Here is a 22,024-nt window from a genome sequence, read left to right as displayed (position 1 = left end):
TAGGAATAGGAATAAGAGGAAAATACTTGTGATATTGGAATCCAGATTATGCTTTCTGAGAAAAGGAAAGCAAAGGGCGTATTTCAAAGAATTACTGAATATCCCATATTAGAGAATCCAAGTAGAGTCACATTTCATAAGGCTCTGCCCCAATTTTGTGCCACAAGAACTGCAAAATGTAGGTTGTCACTTTCACCAAACTGCAATTTTATCCAACTATCACCCTATTCCCAATCACAATTCTGAAATTATTCTCGAATGCCTGCTTTTGTTACTTTTGTTTGCAAAGCGAAGGAACTATACATGGAGAACAATTTCAGTGTGCTCAATATCATGGAACATTGAGCCCAATTCACAAAGTAGTATCACAGGAGCTCTATCTACTTAATACAAAATGGAATTCACAAACCCACAAGTGTACATTTTCACCTCTCCCTTTCTTATCCTTTCTTTAGAGAAACTCTTCTTATTAGTAAATATGGGAAGGACAACGGGGAGTGGTTGGAAAATGGACTCCAAATAACAGCTTTAGTAAGACCTGGTGTAAGTCCACAACCACACATGGCCAGCCATTGGTACTGCAACACACTTCCATAGAAAATAATGGAGATTGGATCCTCAAATAAAACCCCTGAACAATTAAGCCAAATTAAATGATTTAAACTGGTTTAAATATGAATACATTTAGTTTAATGTTAACAACATCTAAAGATAAAACTTAAAATTATTTAATTTTAAAATTTGCAATAACCGTTTTTTAATGTAATAATTAATGTAAAATAAAATTATAGTAAATATAATGAAATCATTTTAATTAATTCTTTATATCACATTTACCAATTTGCAATGCATAATAAAACATATAATAAAGTCAAAGGGGGTCATTACTTGTTCAACAGTCTCATGACCGCCATGTTGGTGGTGGTGGTCGTACTGCCAATAGGTTGGCAGAGAAGACTGCCAAATTATGAGTATGGCAGTCTTCCCAACAGGATACAGCCCTTCCACTGCCAGCCACCTTCACGCCGGCACAGAGCATTTTCCTAGCGGATAGATTATGAGGAAGCACACCGCCAAGGTTTCTACCACAGTTGCACCACCACTGAAACCATGGAGGAAACCAACTCTATAAAAGGAGACACCAACCTTCAGGAACACGTACCCATCTTGAGTCATCATGGAACCTGAGCTACATGTCTTCCCGCTGCACCTGCTCACCCAATGACTCCGGAACCAACAACGACAACAGCAACCCTGAGAACGCACACTTACCTGTCACCGTTGCACAATGCTAATGTATCTACGCACATTCAACACACACATCCTGAATGGGTAGTGAGGGCGACATACATACATACCCTCAGACTGACACGCACACCCACACACAGTCACATACAAACACTTTCAAAGCACACACCAACACTCAGATAGACAGCACCGGCCAAGTCTAACACCACAACACACAACACAACCAGTTGACACAACAACACCACAACAGTAACACCACAAAATCACCATCATCCATCCAAAATACACACCTCCACTTGACAAATCGTACATATACCATAACCTAACAACTCCAAAGAGCCAACACACACATCCACACAACAAGTCATATGTCATATCCTGCCAAACTACATCACAACGGATCTGACATAACAATCAACACACACACTCACACACACACAGTATAATCACACAAGGGGACACAACACTTTAAATAACACATGTCAACACAATCACTACACACAATATCAACATTAATCCATGTCCCAAACTCATACATGCCCATCACCCAATACACAGCCATCACAGTGGGACAAATGCAATTCACACACCCACACATGCTGGCCAGACACAATTGGCAGCACAACAACCACATACACAAAACGTAGTCACATATAAACAAAAGTAGCCAAGACCAAAACAGGCCTAACAAAAGAAAGGCAGGACAAAAATATGACCTTGGAACCAACAACTGGTTGGTCCAGATGTATGATAACATATAAGAATTGAATAATACAGAACTATGTACAAGATAAGAGGCCATAGGCCAGTAGAATACACATATGTGCTGCTGGCACATATGGCACATTCCAGTGCCCCTACTTGACTCCTGACTGACATACAACCTCCACAGGTAGGGACATCAAGGATGCAGACAGGCACCTCAGGGAATGGGTGAGGTTTGAGGGTGGGGTTTGAGTTTGTGTTTGGGAGGTGGATCTTTGGGCTTGGGAGAGGGATGTGTAGGTCAAGGCTTAGGGGAGGGCTGGGAACTCTTGGGAGGGGTTGACTTCTTGGTGGAGGAGGGGCATGGGTACCAGCCGGGGGGGCAGGGGAGCCTTGGAGGTGGAAGGGCTAGACTTGAGGAGGGATACAGATCTTTTGGGGGGGGGTCACACAGGGTGTAAGAGTAGTAGGGTAAAGGTTCAACTCCAAGACGAAACATTTCTTGAACACACAGAGATGATCATGGCAGAACGGTTTGGGAGTGGAGGGAGATGGAGTAGTTGTAAGAGGTGTTTTGATGGATGTCTTGGGTGCATGTGTGTGTGAGGTATGCTTGTGGGTGCTGGGTGTCTGTTGGGTGGGTGAGCGTGGGCATTTACTTGTTTTGGGAGGAGGGTGGAGGTGCTGGGAGATGTTGTGGTCGATGGGTGACTGTCTGTTGGGTGGTGACTGCAGTTATGGTGGATGTGCTGTATGTAAGCATGTCTGTGGTTGTGGTGTCTGCCAATATAGTGACTGGGGTGGATGTCTGTGGGTTTGGTATTGTGGTGACTGTGGGTAGGATAGGAGTTGTGGCTGTATCTTTGAATGTTGGTGTGGTGTCTGCAGGCATGTCCAGTGTAGTGTCTGTGAAGGTGGGGGTGGTGGAGAAGTCATTGCAGGTAGCGAGAGTTGGTGTGTCTGCATGTGGGTGTTGTCTGTGTGCATGCCAGTGGTGGATCTTATGGCGCTTGTGTCTGTCAGCAGTACGCTTAGATGATGAGGTGGATGCATGCATGTCTGTCTGTGTGCTTTGGCTTGGAAGGGAAAAAGGGGTTTGGGATTGGAAAGAGGAAGGTGGAGGGGAAACGGAAGACAAAGGGTGACTGGCTGTCTTCAGTGTGGAGTCCAAAGCCTGAAAGGATATCTGTAGGCCAGCCAGTGCATTGTGAATGCCTTCCAGGAATGCATTACTCTGCTGCACTTGAGTTGCCAGTTCCTGAATGGCATTCACAATGGTTGACTGACCCACATAGATGGACCTCAGGGGGTCAATAGCCATCTTACTGAGGACAGCAGGGCGTACAGGGGTAGGGGTAGAGGTGTCTTCAGTGAAGGATACACCCACCCTCCTGGGGGAGCAGGCAGGGACTACTGGGTGGGGAGCTACAGAGACGGAGGTGGTAGTAAAGGGGGTGGCAGACAAAAATGGTGCTTGGGTGGTCCCAGAAGGGTCCGCCACCACCAGGGACCATCTACTGGAGGAGGATTCCGAGGATGTTGAAGCAGAAGACCTGGTCTCCTCCAAGGCACTCCCCTCGTCCTCAGGACCACTGGGTCCCTAGCTGTCAGTGGTCTCAGCACTCCAGGTCCCCTGGCCAACAGCATCCCCACTGACCTGTGCCCCGTCTCCTTTACCTGCCCATGCTGATGCACAGGAACATATAGAGAGGGATGGAGAGACAGAGAGTGAGAGAGAGGGTCATCACATTCTACACATACACACATCAGAACAAGGACAACTGTAGTTATACATCTCCTGTCTAGGCTATGTCATCTAGTAACCCACATAACCTACATCATGTCCCACCATGTTACTCCTATCCACCCCATCATGTCTTCCCTCTCACCCACATCATAATCCAAATGAGGTAGTAAGACTGGAGCATTCCAACAAATCATCTGTAAAGCTATATCACCATGTTCATCATGCCCTGGCAGAAGCTGAAAATCTGTCCTACTCTGGATCAGAACTCTCCATACTCCTATAATCTTTCGATAAAACAATTCACTGATCATGACATAGCAGGCATGTTCTGAATCTACACCTTACCAGTCCATGTCCATCAAGTAATGTCCCATGATAGTTAATAGACTCAGTTCACAGAACATGCAGCACCTTCCATTCTAATCACATGCCTGGATCAACACTCTGTACATCTATGCCATAATGGAAACAATCTCTGATGTAGCCACAACATGAGGCACTGCCACACAGCTGACATTTGATGTGTATAATACATCTCTGGAGAACAGCCATGTGACAAAGGTACCAAATTCCAGAGGAACCTCTGCAGACACTGAACACAGATATACCACATCACATCATACATGCATGTGCAGCTACAGTGGGCTACATAGCACACAAGACATCCACTGACAGTCACTGAGTACAGTGAAAGGACACCTAAACATTAGCCAGCCATGAATACGTCATGGGACACTTAACATACCACCTGACACGCTTTTACAGTTGCATCCCATTAATACATGAGTAAAGCAGCACCACTCACACTTTCCTGATGTGATTACCTGTACCTAAGTCCAGACAACACACATAACCCACTGAAGAGATATGTACACATGATGTACACATGGAACTATGTGACTGCCGTTGCACCAACAATATACCCCACAGCAACACCTGTATTAGAAATTGTAGTACAGTTAAACTATCATACCTTGAAATTAGAAGTCATTCACTGACAATTCCTGTACAAACTGTACATGTCATCTAGGCAGAGGATAGCAATGACTGACCCACTCTATTACTTGTGACTCCAAGTAACCATTGAGGCATGATGTGCAGATAATAACATATGTGTCACTGTAATTGGTAGGACATTGGCACACATAGCATGGACATTACATATAGTGAAAGGGTAGCTTTGCCTAGCCACTTACCACCTAGGGAACAAAACCACTGGGATACATGTGATTTGCCCATATGTCAATGCCATGGAAATCCATGAAAAGGACAATTAGACAAATTCAGACACTCATAGTAGAATAGCCTTCAGTAGACTACCCTTCCCTTACTGCCTTCCCATAGTATGAAGATGATGGGACAATGGGGATACATCTATAGACCCATATGTACTGACGTATCCTGGCCATATCTGTGCAGTGATTGAGAGGCCTGCCTCACATGGATTCAATACCTGTACCAGGGCAAATGTTACATAGCCCCTGTACAAAATATGTCAGGTACCCAGTCATAAATGCAGGTGATAAAGACATATGGGAGTGCTAAGACACCTTAGAGCTACTAGAGCACATATGCTGAAGGATCAACAAAGACATACACTAGGGTAGAATGAAACTACAGCTTGCAAGCAGAAATATGGCTGGGAGGAGTCACACATGTATTGTATTGTAATAGTATTTATATAGCTCTTACTACCCCTGACGAGGTGTTTTTCGGCGAGTAGCATGCTACTCTGGAACCCAACAAGAATTAGTGGTGGATTAGTATAGGGAAATATGAGTACAGTTTTAGTATTATTATGAGTTACTTTGAGCCATGGATATGATTGTTTGTTAGTTAGATTGACTGGAGTAATGGAGGGGTGGAGGATGAGTAAGGGGAGGATGGAGGAGGGAAGAGTCTGTGGATGGGGTTAGGGAGATCAATGAAGGAGAATATAGTAGGGTTGTTTGGGAGATCATGGTTGTAAAGTGAGGTTTGGGTGAGTTAGATGTGGAAGCGGAGGGAAGAACTTAGGCAGAGTTATTTAGGAGATGAAAGCAGTAGAATTGATTTGGGATGAGTCAGAGTGGGAATGGAGGATAGATTGATAGAGACATGACATATGGTGATGGGTAGATAAGTGTGATATAAGATGAGAGCAGGGATTCATATGTATCTAGTAGAACAACTTATCTAGGAGTTATGCAATGGCCTATGAACATGTTAAGCATAGAATAACATATATATATATATATATATATATATATATATATATATATATATATATATATATATAGATATATCTACACACACACATACATACACACATGAATACAGACACATATGCACACATATATGTACATACATATACATATTTAAACCATGAGTAACTATACTTAGTTAAACAGGTTTAAAGAGTGTGTGTAGTTTATTGTTATGACATAGTAGCAATACATATTTTCTAAAGAACTATATATAACTAGAATATACACATAATCTAAAAAAATATTTAGCAACATAGGCATCTGTAGTCCATAGTTGTTGGAATACAGTGGTTATGAAGGAAAGAGCCAAATCTTGTTTAGTGTTCTGAAGACAAGATAGTTATCTGTGGCTCTTATAGTTGGGGGTAATGAATTCCATAGTTTGACTGCTTGAACGGAGAAGGATGTACCACCTCTGGTCTTTTTCTTGTATGGTGGTGTCCTAAGGCGGGGTGCCAATCTTGAGCGGATGTTTCTTTGTTGAATGTATTTGGTTATTTTGTTTCTGATAAAAAGTGGTCCTGTTCCATGTATAGCTTTGTAGATGACACAAAGCAGCTTGAAAGTGCATCTTCTGGCAACGGATAACCAGTGTAGTGCTCTCAAGGCAGGGGATATGTGGGCTTGTGGCTTTACATGTAATAGTAGCCTGGCTGCGGAGTTCTGAATACGTTGTAGTTTTTTCATAGTAGATCAATATGATCCATGGTAGAGACCATTGGTATAATCCAGTTTGGATAGTAAAAGCGAGACAGTAGCTTGCACCTTGTCTGGAATCCGAGGTGGGGAAGATGCATCGTAGAGTCTTCAAAGTGATGAAGCTCCTTCGTGCTAATTTGTCCACTTGGGCATTCATAGTTAACTTGGAGTCCATGATGATTCCAAGGTTTTTAACTTCCTTGGATAATTGGGGAGGTGGTCTGAGATCTTCAGGCCAGGCGCACAGTGGGTTATAACTTTTCCAGTCACCACATATGAGTATTTCTGTTTTGGAGGCATTTAGTTTGAGATGGCTCCAGTTCATACACTGATCTATGGCTCTGAGGCAACTGAAGATTTCTGAGTTTTCAATGTTTTTGGGGCATTCTAATTTAAGTAGTATTTGTGTGTCATCTGCTTAGTTGTAGCATGTGAGATGAAAATCATTGATCAGTTTTGGTAAGGATATCATGCAGATGTTGAAAAGCAAAGGTGAGATGATTGATCCTTGGGGGATACCTGCTTTTGTGAGGTAGGGTGTGGACGAGAAGGGGGGAGAATAGATGATATTAGATCCCTTCTATGCCAGCTTCGTGGAGTCTTTGAATTAGGGTGTCATGGTCAACCATATGAAAGGAGCCAAGAGGTCCAAGAGAAGTAGTGCAGCAACTCCATTGCGGTCGCCTGTGTTTTGAAGATCATCCCAGATTGCTATGAGTGCCTATTCAGTGCCTCTTCCTGGGCAGAATCCAGTTTGGAAAATCTGAAAGTATAGAATTGTCTTCAATGAATTGTGACATCTGGGTGAATGCTGCTCTATCTATCAGTTTGCCCAGGAAAGGTCCATTTGTGATTGGTCTGTAGTTGTTGGGGGCCTGCAGGTCTAGGTTTGTTTTCTTTAGTAACAGTCGTATGTATGCCTTTTTCAGGTCTATAGGAAAAGTTCCTGTAGTTAAACAGTTGTTGATGATTCTTCTTACAGGTGTGTCAGCAGAAGTAGATAAAAGAATGTTCTTGAAGATTTGTGGTGGACAAGGGTCAGAAGGGCAACCAGAAGGTCTGCTTGCTTTGACCAAATCCATAAATTCACCTTGTGATATTTATTTGAAGGACTGTAGAGGCTGGGCTGTTTTTTTCTTAGAGGGTATTTTCAGAAAGGGGTTGGTGCTGATGGTTTTCTTCTGTTTTAAATAGGAGTCCAATGTGTCTGCCTTAGTTGTGTAGTGAGTTGCCAGTTTGTTTGTGAAATCTTGGGTAGTGGGATGACTTCCTTCCATCCATGTAGGTTTTCAAAATTCATTGAGAATTTTATAAAATTCTTTGGTTGTAGATTTAGCATTTTAAATTCTGTCTGAGTAGTACCTTTTTTTAGCTTTTTTGATTGATGATTTGTATATTCTGTTAAGTTTGTGTAGCTTCAGTTTGTCTTGACTGTTGTTTGTTTTGAGCCAGGTCCGCTGTAACTTTTTGCTTTGTTGCTTTATCTTTTTAAGTTCTGTGTTTCTCCAAGGTGTTGGTTTTCTTTTGTCGTGTTTAGTTTGTCTGAGTGGTATTAGGATATCAAACACTTCCTGTAGCCACTCATAAAGTTTTGGAACAGAATTAATTGTATCTTGATCTGTATTGGCCGTTAGTTGTGTCTCTAAGTCATCAAAATTCAGTTTGCTCCAAGGTCAATAGGTGCATGTTTGTAAGTAGTTGTGGGGGGTGTATTGATTTGTGGAGTTTTATGTCAGAAAGTTATCAAATGGTGGTCTGACCATGTGATTGGCGTGACGCTATGAACCGTAACAAGTTCAGGCGTAGCAAAAATGACATCTAGGATGTGTCCAGCGATGTGTGTGAGACTCTATTTAGAAAAGCATCTGGGAATGTTGAGTTGTTAGGTGGAGGTCTGTAAAGGAGGAGAAAGTTACAGGAGGAAGTTGGAGTAGGGTGGCATCTTGTAATTAGGGCTTCCAACCTGGTATGGAAATGTTGTCTGTTTTACTGAGATTTATTGCTTGTTTGAATATAATAGCTAGTCCCCCTCCTCTCTTGCCTATAAGGTTTTGTGTGATGGTTTGGTAGCCCGGAGGAAGGGCTTTGTGCAACAGTGGGGCCATGTCATTTCCCAACCATGATTCTGTTATGAATAGTAAGTCAGGTTGTGTGTCTGTGAGCAGGTCGTAGATGTGGTGCTTGTTTTTAGAGAGTGACCGAGCATTTATGAGCTGGCAGTTTAGAAAAATTGTGTTAGTAGTAGTGTTGTTTTGTTTAGGAGAAGGGTAAACAGTATAGTTTGAGCTTGAAGCGGGTGTGTTGTTAGTTGTGATAACTGTGTGAGGGTCAAAATGGTCTTGTTTTTCAATATAGTGTTCCTCTTCCAGCAGGTTGAGGAGGCATTTTGTTGGGTCTGTGTGTGTAGGTGGTGGACTTGGTGGCTGAGGGAGACATGAAGAGTGTACTGTTTTTTGTAGGGTAGCCTTATTATATAATAGACAAGGGGATGCGAAGTTGTTAAGAGTGGCATGTTGTTTATTTTGTTTGCGTCTGTTTAGTGTGGATGGAGTATGGGTTAGAGGTGGTGGAGGAGCATGTGGATCATGATGTAAGGCTCTCAATTGTGCAATGGAGGAGAGGCGAGTGAATGAAAGTAGCTGGGTTGGGGTGCTTGTGGTAGGTGTTTGTGAAGAGTGAGAATGTAGGGGTAAAGATAGGATGGGACTTGTATTCTTTGTGCATTCATGAGGGAGAGAGTGGGTGTGACGATAAGTATAATGAAAGTTTGTGTTGATTTGATGTGCTGATGTGTGTGGTCCATACTGTTTTTGTAGAATAGTGAGAGGGGATATTGATGCAGTTGTTTTCGGTGAGGGATTTGTATGTGAGTTAGTGCTGGTGAGTGGAATTAGAGTATTACACTGGGTATGGATGTGTGTCAGGGGAGTTTGTGTTAGTTGTGATGACTGGAAGAGATAATATATGTGGTGGAGCGGAGTGTGAGGATTGTATAGTTGTGTATAATTGGTGAAGAGAGGGGAAGGGTGTTTGTAGATGGTGTGTTGGAAGGCTGGGTTTGGTCATTGTTATGATGAAAGGTGGTCTGTGTGGAGCAAACAGAGGATAGTGTTGTTGGTTTGTATGAACAGGGAGTGTGTATCTGGAAGATTGAAAGTAATGTATAGTGTGGTTTTGTGTTGTGTGGGTGATGGCAGGTTGTGTTAGTGGGAGTGGCCAGAGTGGTGTTTGCTGTGAGAATGCAGGGGTTTGACTGTTGTACTTGTGGAGGATATGTGTATATGTGTTGTACAAGGGGTATTGTGTTGGATGATGGAACATTGCAATCTGTCTGCGGTCTGTTTGTGATGCATGAGTGTAGGAAAGTAACATCTTGCCTGGCATGTTACCCCCATTTTCACATGTATGTAAGTTTGTTTTTGCCTGTCTCACTGGGATCCTGCTAGCCAGGACCCCAGCGCTCCTAATTTGTGGCCTGAATGTGTATATCTGTATATTGACTAACTGTGTCACTGAGGCTCTGCTAACCAGAACCTCAGTGCTTATGCTCTCTCTGACTTTAAAATTGTCACTATAGGCTAGTGACCATTTTAACACATTCTAATTGGCACACTGAAACATCCTTATAATTCCCTAGTATATTGGGGTATTGGGGTTCTAGGAGATCCCTATGGGCTACAGCGTTTCTTTTGCCACCCATAGTGAGCTCAGACAAATCTTACACAGGACTGCCACTGCAGCCTGAGTGAAATAATGCACACGTTATTTCACAGCCATTTTCACTGCACTTAAGTAACTTATAAGTCACCTATATGTCTAGCCATCATTTGCTGAAGGTTAGGTGCAAAGTTACTGAGGCCCATATTTTTACTTTTTGATGCAAACCAGCGCCGGTGCTGGTTTGCGTCAAACATTTTACCGCCAGCTAACGCCTTTCCTACGTGCCATACAGGCACCTTATTTAAGGAATGACATTAGCCGACTGGTCAGAGTAAAAAAAAAAATGACTCAAACCAGGCAGCGCCGGCGTAGGGGAAAATGGGGGTTGTGCATCAAAAAATGGTGCAAGTCAGGTTTGAGGCAAAAATCATGCCTCAAACCGGACTTGCGCCATTTTATGACGCACAACCCCCATTGAAATGACTCCTGTCTTAGCAAAGACAGGAGTCATGCCCCCTTGCCCAGTGGCCATGGCCAGGGGACTGCTGTCCCCTGGCATGGTCATTGGGCACAGTGGCATGTAGGGGAGCCCAAATTAGGCCCCCCTATGCCACTTTACAAAAATTAAAAAATACTTACCTCAACTTACCTGTACTTACCTGGGATGGGTCCCCCCATCCATGGGTGTCCTCCAGGGGTGGCGAGGGTGGCAGGGAGTGTCCCTGGGGGCAGGGAAGGGCCCCTATAGACTCCTTCCATGGTCAGAGACCATGAAAGTGAACCCACAGGTCCCTTAACGCTTGTCCTGACCCAGGCGTTAAAAACCGGCGCACATCAGGCTGAGCGCTGTTTTTTAAGGCGTGCCCCCTCCTGTGCGTCAAAATGATGCTGGAGTATAAATAAGGCGCACAAGCCTTAAAGTCATTTTTTTGGCTGGAACGCCTACCTTGCATGTCATTAACACAAGGCAGTTTCCTGCATCCAAAAAATGTTGCACACGGAGGAATTTTGACGTCTGCGGGCTCGGGCATCAAAGTTTAAATATGGTGCAAACAGAGTATAAGGGCACCCTTGCACTAGCAAAGGTGCCCCCCATAGTTCAGGGCCATTTCCCCGGACTTTGTGAGTGCGGGGACACCATTACACGCGTGCACTACATATAGGTCAATAACTATATGTAGCTTCACAATGGTAACTCCGAATATGGCCATGTATTATGTGTAAGATCATGGAATTGTCCCCTCATGCCAAATCTGGTATTGGGGTGCCAATCCCTTGCATCCCAGGGTTCCAGCTCCCTGGGGCTTTCTCTGCAGCTACCGCTGCTGCCACCCCACAGACAGAGTTCTGCCCTCCTGGGGTCTGGGCAGCCCAGTCCCAGGAAGGCAGAACAAAGAATTTCCTCTGAGAGAGGGTGTTACACCCTCTCCCTTTGGAAATAAGTGTTAAAGGCTGAGGAGGGGTAGCCTCTCCCAGCCTCTGGAAATGATTTGCCCTCCTTGCATAAGCCAGTCTACACCAGTTTAGGGAACCCCCAGTCCCTGCTCTGTCGCAAAACTGGACAAAGGAAAGGGGATTGACCACTTCCCTGTCCATCACCACCCCAGGGTGGTGCCCAGAGCTACTCCGGTGTGTCCCAGACCTCTGCAATCTTGGATCCAGAGGTGTGAGGGCACTCTGGAGGCCTCTGAGTGGCCAGTGCCAGCAGGTGACGTCAGAGACCCCTCCTGATAGGTGCTTACCTGACTACGTGGCCCATCCTCCTCTGAGGGCTATTTAGGGTCCCTCCTGTGGGCTTTTCCTCAGATAATGGCTTTCAAGAATTCACCAGAGTTCCTCTGCACCTCCCTCTTCGACTTCTGCCAAGGATCGACCGCTGACTGCTTCAGGACGCCTGCAAAACTACAAAAAAGTAACAAGAAGGCTACCAGCGACATTGTAGCGCCTAATCCTGCCGGCTTTCTCGACTGTTTCCTGGTGGTGCATGCTTTGGGGGCTCCCTGCCTTCATCCTACACTAGAAGCCACAAACAAATCTCCTGTGGGTTGATGGAATCTTCCCCGTGCTTCAGCAGGCACCAAACTTCAGTGTCACCGGTACTCTGGGACCCCTCTCATCCTGACAAGCGTGGCCCCTGGAACACAGGTGGTAGACCTAAGTGACCCAGACTGTCCAGTGGTCCAACTGTCCAAATTTGGAGGAGGTAAGTCCTTGCCTCCCCTCTCCAGACAGTAATCCTGTTCACCATGTGAACTGCAGCTGGTAGGGCTTCTGTGCACATTTCCACAGAATCCTTTGTGAACAGCCAAGCCCAGGTCCCCAGCACTCTGTCCTGCAATGCTCAGTTCCCTGAGTTGATCTCCGGCTTCGTGGGACCCTCCTTTGCAATGTTGAGATGACCGCCATGTTCAGACTTCTGTGGCTGCTACTTTCTTGTACGTGGGCTCTCTACATTGCTGAAGGCCCCCTCTGTCTCCTCTCCCAAGTGGCGACATTCAGGTCCTTCCTGGGCCTGGGCAGCACCCTTTTTCTTCAACTGCGACACTTCTAGCTAGCAAGGCTTGTTTGTGGTCTTTTGCCAAAGAAAAAACTTTGCATCCTCCAGCACTCCGTAGGACATCTTCTGCGTGAAGGAGAAGTTCCTAGCAACTTTCGTTGTTGCAGAATCTTCAGCTTCTTCCATCCAGAGGCAGCCATTTTGCACCTTCATCAGGGGTTTAGTGGGCTCCTGCCCCCCCGGACACTTTCACGACTCTTGGACTTGGTCCCCTTCCTTTTCAGGTCCTCAGGTCCAGGAATCCGTCTTCAGTGCTTTGCAGTCTGTTGTGGTCTTTGCAAAATCCTCTATCACGAGTTTAGTGTATTTCTGGGGAAATAGTAGTATCTTACTCCTACTTTCCTGGGTTTTGGGGTGGGGTATCTTGGACACTCTTAGTGTTTTTTTACACTCCCAATGACCCTCTACACACTACACTAGCCTAGGGGTCCATTTGTGGTTCGCATTCCACTTTCTTAGTATATGGTTTGTGTTGCCCCTAGGACTATTGCATCCTATTGTATTCTACAATGTTTGCACTACTTTCTACCTGATTTTGGTTTGTGTGTATATTTTGTGTATTTTACTTACCTCCTAAGGGAGTATATCCTCTGAGATATTTTTGGCACATTGTCACTAAAATAAAGTACCTTTATTTTTAGTAACCCTGAGTATTGTGTTTCTTATGATACAGTACCTATAGTAATATGAGATAAGTGGTATAGTAGGAGCTTTGCATGTCTCCTAGTTCAGCCTAAGCTGCTCTGATATAGCTACCTCTATCAGAATAAGCTGCTAGAACACTACTAATCTACTAATAAGGGATAACTGGACCTGGCACAAGGTGTAAGTACCATCAGGTACCCATTATAAGCCACGCCAGCCTCCTACATTGGTGGTGCAGTGGTGGGATAAGTACTTGTAACTTCTTTACCACTTTCTCATTGGTGCTTTTCATAAGAAAACCATATTCTAAATACTTAGAAATAAACACAGTTAACCTAAACAGTCTTACTGTCTTTGTCATCTGAACATCTCCACATGCAGTCATAGATATGTCTTGACACAGGTGAAATCAACATATACATACCAAAGCATGAATGCCAGATCTACGTCTACTAGTCAGGCAATGTGCGTACTACGTATTCCCACTAATCTACATACATGTGGCACCTACAACATTGTCACAGCTGCTACAGTGTGACTGCAAACTCCATACAACCGGAGCCAAGTACTAGGATACAGTCAGTACTTACCCTCTTGTGGCTGCTGTGCTGCCCTCAAATGCCCATCCACCTCATGATAGGCCACCACTAACATCTGAGATATTAGGGGGGCCAGGGTCCAATGGGCACCCCTCCCTCATTGGAAGGACATCTCCAGATGGGCCTCCTTGATCTTCCGAGCCCAGCATCTCAGGTCCTCCCACTGCTTGCGCAATGGGTGCTCCACCAGCTGTGGACTGCCAGGGTCTGCACTTGCTTGGTGATGACACACCATACCCCCTTCTTCTGATGGGTGTTCACCTGCATGGAAGACACAGACAAAAGGAGAAAGTCATGTATACCTGTACCATACCAATAGGAGTGGTCACTACACATCTGTCACAAAAAGTAGGCACACATAAACATCCTCTCTTCTCACGTACCTTCAGAACATGGCATTTGCATGCATCTGTCCCCTCACCAGTTCACATGCCCAATACACGTCACATACAACACCTATCACACATGGCTGGCCATTGAACTCACCTGCTCCTCTGGTGCCCCATATAGCTGTCAATGCAGGTGTAGGACCTTCTCCACTAGCTTATTAAACTCTTCGGTGGTGAAAGCAGGGGCCCTTTCACCTGCTGGATGTGGCATGATGGCTCTCAGAGGCAGTACGCAGCAGGTCACATTGTGGAGGTCTTGCTGGCTACAGTGTCAGGAGTCAAGTGAGAAAAACATCTGAAAATGGCGTCACGACTGCCATGTACATGACCACCACCACCGGCAGTCATGCCCAGTGGCCCCAGTCTGTCGAAGGCAGCAATGTTAACCAATGACAAGTAGCACAGTGGTTGCAACCACCTACTACCATGACGACTTCCACCGGTGGACTGTCCTCTATAATAGGTGTTAGAAATGGGGTCTTTGGTTGACAGTCAGGTTACCCCCTGTTCAAGCAAGGACCTTCACTCTAGTCAGGGTAACAGAGAATCACCCTCAGATAACCCCTGCTTACCCCCTTGGTTGCTTGGCAGAGCAGTAGTCTTAACTTCCGAGTGCTAGGTGTAAAGTATTTGTACCAACACACACAGTAACTTAATGAAAACACTACAAAATGACACAACACAGGTTTAGAACAATAGGAAATATATATCTAAACAAAACAAGAGCAAAACGACAAAAATCAAAAAGTCCAGTTATCCATAAAAATGCAAAAAGAGTCTTTAAGAAGTTTTAAACACACACTAACACTGTTAGCGTGAAAATGTACCTCGGGTGCGTCACAAATAACCTGCATGGGCGAGTGTGCGTCAAAAAGGGCTTGCGATGCGGCGATTCCACTCACGAGCGGGACCTTGTGTTGTTTCTCCTTTCGTCGGGTCAGGGTGCATCGTTTCTTCTCTCTGCAGGAGAATGATGCGTCGATCTGGCCAACACTCTCGGGTCCGGGCAGGCCTTGCATTGTTTTTACATGACCAGCGGTACTTGCGTTGGAAATCCAGGCGCACAATGATACGAAAACCACGCAGTGCGGGTTGAGATCTCCCAGCCTCCGTCAGTGATGATGCACGTTGTTTCTCCTGTTCCATGCATCGATTCTTTCATCGCGTTTCCAGCAAGCGGTGCATCGTTTCTTCAGCCACAGATCAGAGTTGCGTCGATCTTTTCCATGCACGGCACTCTGTATGTGGATTTCCTTTTCTCTAGGCTGCCAGCTTCTCCTTTCAGGGTCCCAGGAACTGGATGGGCACCACAGGGCAGAGTAGGAGTCTCGCCAGAGACTCCAGGTGCTGGCAGAGAGAGGTCTTTGCTGTCCCCGAGACTTCAAACAACAGGAGGCAAGCTCTAAATCCAGCCCTTGGAGAGTTCTTCTCAAGATGGAAAGCACACAAAGTCCAGTCTTTGCCCTCTTACTCTGGCAGAAGCAGCAACTGCAGGATAGCTCCACAAAGCACAGTCACAGACAGGGCAGCTCTTCTTCCTCAGCTCTTCATCTCTTCTGCAGGCAGAGGTACCTCTTGTTTCCAGAAGTGTTTCTAAAGTCTGTGGTTTTGGGTGCCCTTCTTATATGAAATTTCTCCTTTGAAGTAGGCCTACTTCAAAGTAAAGTCTCTTTTGAATGTGAAATCCTGCCTTGCCCAGGCTCCAGACACTCACCAGGGGGTTGGAGACTGCATTGTGGCAGGGCAGGCACAGCCCTTTCAGGTGTGAGTGACCACTCCTCTCCTCTCTCCTAGCACAGATGGCCCATCAGGATATGCAGGCTACACCCCAGCTCCCTTTCTGTCACTGTCTAGTGTGAGGTGCAACCAGGCCTACTGTCAAACTGACCCTGACAGGGAATCTACAAACAGGCAGAGTCACAGAAATGGTATAAGCAAGAAAATGCTCACTTTCTAAAAGTTGCACTTTCAAACACACAATCTTAAAATCAACTCTACTAAAAGATGTATTTTTAAATTGTGAGCTTAGAGACACTAAACACCATATGTCCATCCGCTCCCAAAGGGAATCTACACTTTAATCAGATTTAAAGATAGCCCCCATGTTAACCTATGAGAGGGACAGGCTTTGCAACAGTGAAAAACAAATTTAGCAATATTTCACTGTCAGGACATATAAAGCACATTACTATATCTCCTACCTTAACCATACACTGCACCCTGCCCTTGGGGTTACCTAGGGCCTACCTTAGGGGTGTCTGACATGTAAGAAAAGGGAAGTTTTAGGCTTGGCAAGTTGGTACACTTGCCAAGTCAAATTTACAGTTAAAACCGGACACACAGACACTGCAATGGCAGGTCTGAAACATGGTTACAGAGCTACTTCTGTGGGTGGCACAACCAGTGCTGCAGGCCCACTAGTAGCATTTGATTTACAGGCTCTTCCACCTCTAGTGCACTCTACTAGGGACTTACTAGTAAATCAAATATGCAAATCATGGATAAGCCCATTACATACAATTTTACAGAGAGAGCATATGCACTTTAGCACTGGTTAGCAGTGGTAATGTGCTCAGAGTTAAAAACCAAACAGCAACAGGTCAGAAAAAATAGGAGGCAGGAGGCAAAAAGATTGGGGATGACCCTGCATAAGCAAAAAAGTCCAACAATAACTATAAATAATTTTGAGGTAGAAATGAAATCCAATTAACCAACTTCGAGTTTTTAAAAGCATAAATATATTGATCGCTGCCATGCAGGGAGTGTTCAAATGTCACCTGTTTGCATTGTTCATTTAGCAATTCTGTGACAGTTCATGACTTAAATAGTAAACAGATGGCATCTGCACCAGTTTTTGGATATGTGAACTTCCTTCTGTGAATAAACCATGTCAAAGCAGATAGATCAGGATTACATTTTCATTTATTCCAGACTGAATGTGTTTTATAATGATGCAAGAGGGTTGTTCCTTGGAGGGAAATCATTAGTGGAATGTCTATTGGTGTTTCTAATGCCAAGACTCCACTCACTTGAAATGCAGGGATTTGATGGAGCAAAGATGGTCCATCCTACCCTCCGAGAATAACCTCAACACACAATTTCCACAAGTGCTGGTGATTGTACTCAAGGGCAAAGGGGGTTGAGAATGTCAAGGAAGGCAGTGGAGAAGTGTGGCACAATGGTTAGAGAGGCAGACCCTGATGCAGACATCTGGCCTGTGACCAGGGTTCAATTCCTACCTCAGTGGTTCTTGGGCTCAATTTCCCTAGACAGAATATTTCTTGCCTTGGTTCCTAATTTAATTCAGGGGTCTCACTCTGCAACTCTGGGCAATAACTTGCTTAATCTCCACAACAATGCTGGGATTCCTGGCTTCACCTTGGGGGTGGCCTGGGAGTGGGCACCTCACAGAGAAATGCCAGGAGGGGTTCCACAGCGGTATGTGTTTAGGACCTCGATACCTTAGGGTTGGAGTGCACTTTACAAGTAAAAATTTACATTACAAGGAAGGATTAAGAGTTGACAAACATTTTTTTCTTCTTCTCACAGCTCGTAATAAATCTCTATGACCTATGGGGATATTCTAAAAGAACACAGATACACTTATTACACTTTTATAGGAACAATCATTACATAGTCTTCACTGCTTCCTTTCTAAGTGTGCACTCACCCATTCTCCTTATTCCTGTGAGAAGACTGTCTTGAAATCTTTGATTAAGCAGAGTCTTGAGTGAGCAATTTGGAAACATAGTGGGGCATATTCGAATGCCACATTAGTGTAATTTTTTTGGCGTTAGGAGGCCAAAAATGCCACGCCATATTTACAAAGTGGCGCATCACCATATTTAATGTATGCAAAGGAGGAATTCCCCCACAGATAATGGTGCAAATAAATCTGAGAGATTTCTTTGTGTAATTTGTTTCTGCACTTTTAACGCCTGCTTGATGCAGGCGTTAACATGAGGCACACCATTGTTTACAATTGTTTCCTGCAAAGCGCCAGACTAGAGTAAAAAATTGTGACCCTAGTCCCCTAACTACCACCATGGTGCATCATATTTTAAATACAGCGCACACATGGTGGTGTTAGGGAGACGCTAAGGGATGCAAGAAAAGTGATGTTACACTGTGTGCAGCACCACTTTTCTTAAATATGCCCCATCATCTCTGCTTAAGAAAAATCTTCATTTTACTAGTTTCTAAAACACATTGGGGGTCATTATGACCCCGGCGGTCAGAGATAATGTGTCGGTCCTTACTGCCACATTATGACATTAGTGGGTTGGCTGAAGCCAAACCGCCAATGTACCACTCCGACCGTCATGGTGTTAGCAGCCACCGTGCTGGAGATAAGAATCTTCAGCCCAGCTGCCACTATTGTACCGCCATGGTGGCAGGCCCTATCAGTGACAGGGAATAACTTCCCTGTCGCTGATAGGAGGCCCCCCAACACTCCTCAGATGCCCCCCACCCCCTCTTTATCCACGGTCCCCTTCCCTTCCAACCTCCCCCCATACACACACGCAGACATACACTCATTCACACAGACATACACGCACACATACAGGCATGCATCAATTTATTCACACACACATCCATACAAACATTCACACTGACACTCAGACATGCATTCACATTTCCATGCATACACGCATTCACACACATGCATACACACATGCAAACAACACTACACACACACTCGCTTTCACGCACACACACACACATACATGCACACAACCCCACACACACACACAACACCCCCATCCCCTCTTAGAAACCTGACTTACCTGAATCCAGGGGTCTTCCGGCAGAGGATGTGAAGGGGTGTTGCTACTGACAGCAGCGCCAGCCAGCAGAATGCCTCTAGGTCATATTATTTTTCATAATATAGCTGGTGGCAGTCTACTGGCAGTCTACTGGCGTGGCGCTGCTGGTGGTAGCAGCGCCACCTTACCACCGTCCGCAGGATGGTCACAGCCACATTTCCACCCTTCTTGTGGCAGAAATCCTACTGGTGTCATATTATGGCGGACGGATGGCAGCAGCAGCGATGGTCTTTTGGTGTCCGTCACCGCGGCGGTTGGCAGTTTTTACCGACATAGACATAATGAAGGCCAATGTGTCTGGTTTAGCTATTTACTTACAGTTAGAACCTTCAGGCTCAGTGCGCTGACCAGGACTTTAATTTGGGCCATTAAATTTAGAGTGTGCTTGGGCAAAAATTCAAGAGTTGAAGAAGAGATGGGAGGAGATGGAAAGGAAGCCAGGGGCCCTACTAGAGTGTCTGGATCTGAGTATAAATGGGTACTGAATAGCAAAATAATCTTCTGCTGTACTAATCATAATGGAAGAGGAGAGAAAGACCCACAGTGTCATTTGAACAATGCATATGGAATGTGCCTTCTGGGTAGAGATGGGAAAGGCACAGGGGTCATTTTTATTAGTGTGCACTATGAAATTACATCCCAGAGACCTGCAGACCAAGAACCGGGCAGGAGCAGGGTGCAACATCTGTCATGTTTTGCCATTAAGTGAATTAGTGTGTCTTGCAGCGAAAAGGAATATTCAAAAGGATTCCATTTTGAATAAAAATCATGTACTATATAAAACGGAATGTTGTCAAAAACTGTGGTTGAGTTTACTTTTCTGATGTAAAATAATCCCTTGTGTATTCCAATAAAACACATCTCAAGAGGCAGGAGGATACACACAAAGAGCCAAAAGCAAGACAGCCATAGTAGAATAGTCCACTGTGCTGACTGAGAATGGATCAAGCCAGTGGGTGTATTGTGCCTCACACATGCAAACCAATGATTTAAAGGGGCTGAGCCAAAGGCCACTCTCTGCATATTGAACACAAGAGGTTGGCACAATTAAAACAGCAAGCTTCTATGTGTGCTATCCTCTGACCACACCAAAGCATATCTGGAGTTCAGAGAGCAAAAGCACCTTCTCAGTACAGTATAAGCCCACATCCTACAATTTGTGTATGCAATCTTCTTTTATGAATTTGCACAAGCAAAAATTTAATTTTTTGCAATCTTGACTCCAACAGATTGAAAAAGATCCATGAATTAGCCCAATAATCTTAATACTTCTTCTGCATTAGTCTCTAATAAAAAGAGCAAATCTAAGCACAGTAGGAACTACACTGTACTCGGAAAGTAACAGTCTCATCGATCTATAACAGTTGGGCACTCACACTCAATATTACTGCTCCTGTCTGTATTTAGAAAGCAGCAGCACAGATCCAACTCATGTCTAGTGGTTGTAATCAAATACAGGTATTTGGAAACTGCTCACTTGACAGGAGCCCAATTTTATTAGCCTTTATTGCAAAAATGATATCAGAGAAATAATCCAGGAGCTCCTCTCTGGATGTCATTGAAGCCTCACTCCAAAGAGCTTCTCCAGAGACCTAGCCAGGAAATTATCAGGTCAAGCTTTGGACACGTTGTGCTCTTGCCCAAAGCTCAAATCTTGTTTGTGTCTAGCAACTAGAACACAGAGAAAATGTGCCTGTTGAGAGATATAAAGTTTCTATTATTAGCTGATTGTTTATGACCCTGTAACCTGCTTGTCCCTTTTTTACTCATTCTTAGGACTCCAGTATGAAAGACAGCACACATTTTGGCATTGCAATTTGTACGTGAAAGCAAATGTCAAACTTATTTGTAGGTATGTAGAGTGTACAAACCAAACACTTCCTCAAGGACATTAAACTTCTCCTGTGTGATGAAACCATCATGTTTTACTTTGAAGGAAGACCTGTTCCTTTTAACAAAGTAAACTATGCCACCTTCCTAGCTGAACAAAACAGATCTGGAAAATAAAAGCTACTATCATAAAATGTACATAAAATCAGAATCTTCCTGGAAATTTGTATCCTGTAACCTTGCCGTTCTAATCCAGTTGACTGCTGACTTCTGGAGGTACGTGACACCAACTTCGGGGGTCTCTGACTATTAAGAAAATTAAATATCATTAGAAGATTACTAAAGTGAATATACACAAAAGATGTAAAACTGCAGATTTTAAAGCAGTATTTTATTGTGTAGGAATTTTAAACTGGAGGCTAAAAACTACATTGATCTTAGCTTGATTTGTGGGAGAAGTGCATATACAGCAAACAGTAACTAGTATAGCCTCATGTGATGCACTGATTATGACAGACAAAAAAGAGCATGCATTAGGAGCAAAAAAAAAACAAAGGGCAAGATGTAACTTGTTACTGAATCACAATGTGGGTTTTGGAGTCAGTAGTTAGAAAGGGTGCTGGGAGTGTCTCTTCCTAATAACGAATCAGAAAGGCATGTTTGGATATTTTGTGACTGAAATATGGTCACAAAACATTAGCAATTTACTGCCACTTGAAAGTTGGTAGTAACCCATAGCAAATGGGAAGAGGTTCCCAAGGGAGCCCTCCCCCTTTGGGAACGGTTGGGAAAATATTTTTAAGAGCAGAGGTGGTCCCACAGACCACAGCTTACACTTAAAAAGTGAAACTTCAAAGTTTCATCTCTTTCTTC

Source organism: Pleurodeles waltl, chromosome 1_2 (genome assembly GCF_031143425.1).
Source record: "Pleurodeles waltl isolate 20211129_DDA chromosome 1_2, aPleWal1.hap1.20221129, whole genome shotgun sequence".
NCBI lineage: Eukaryota > Metazoa > Chordata > Amphibia > Caudata > Salamandridae > Pleurodeles > Pleurodeles waltl.
Note: the sequence above shows the minus strand (reverse complement) of the source record.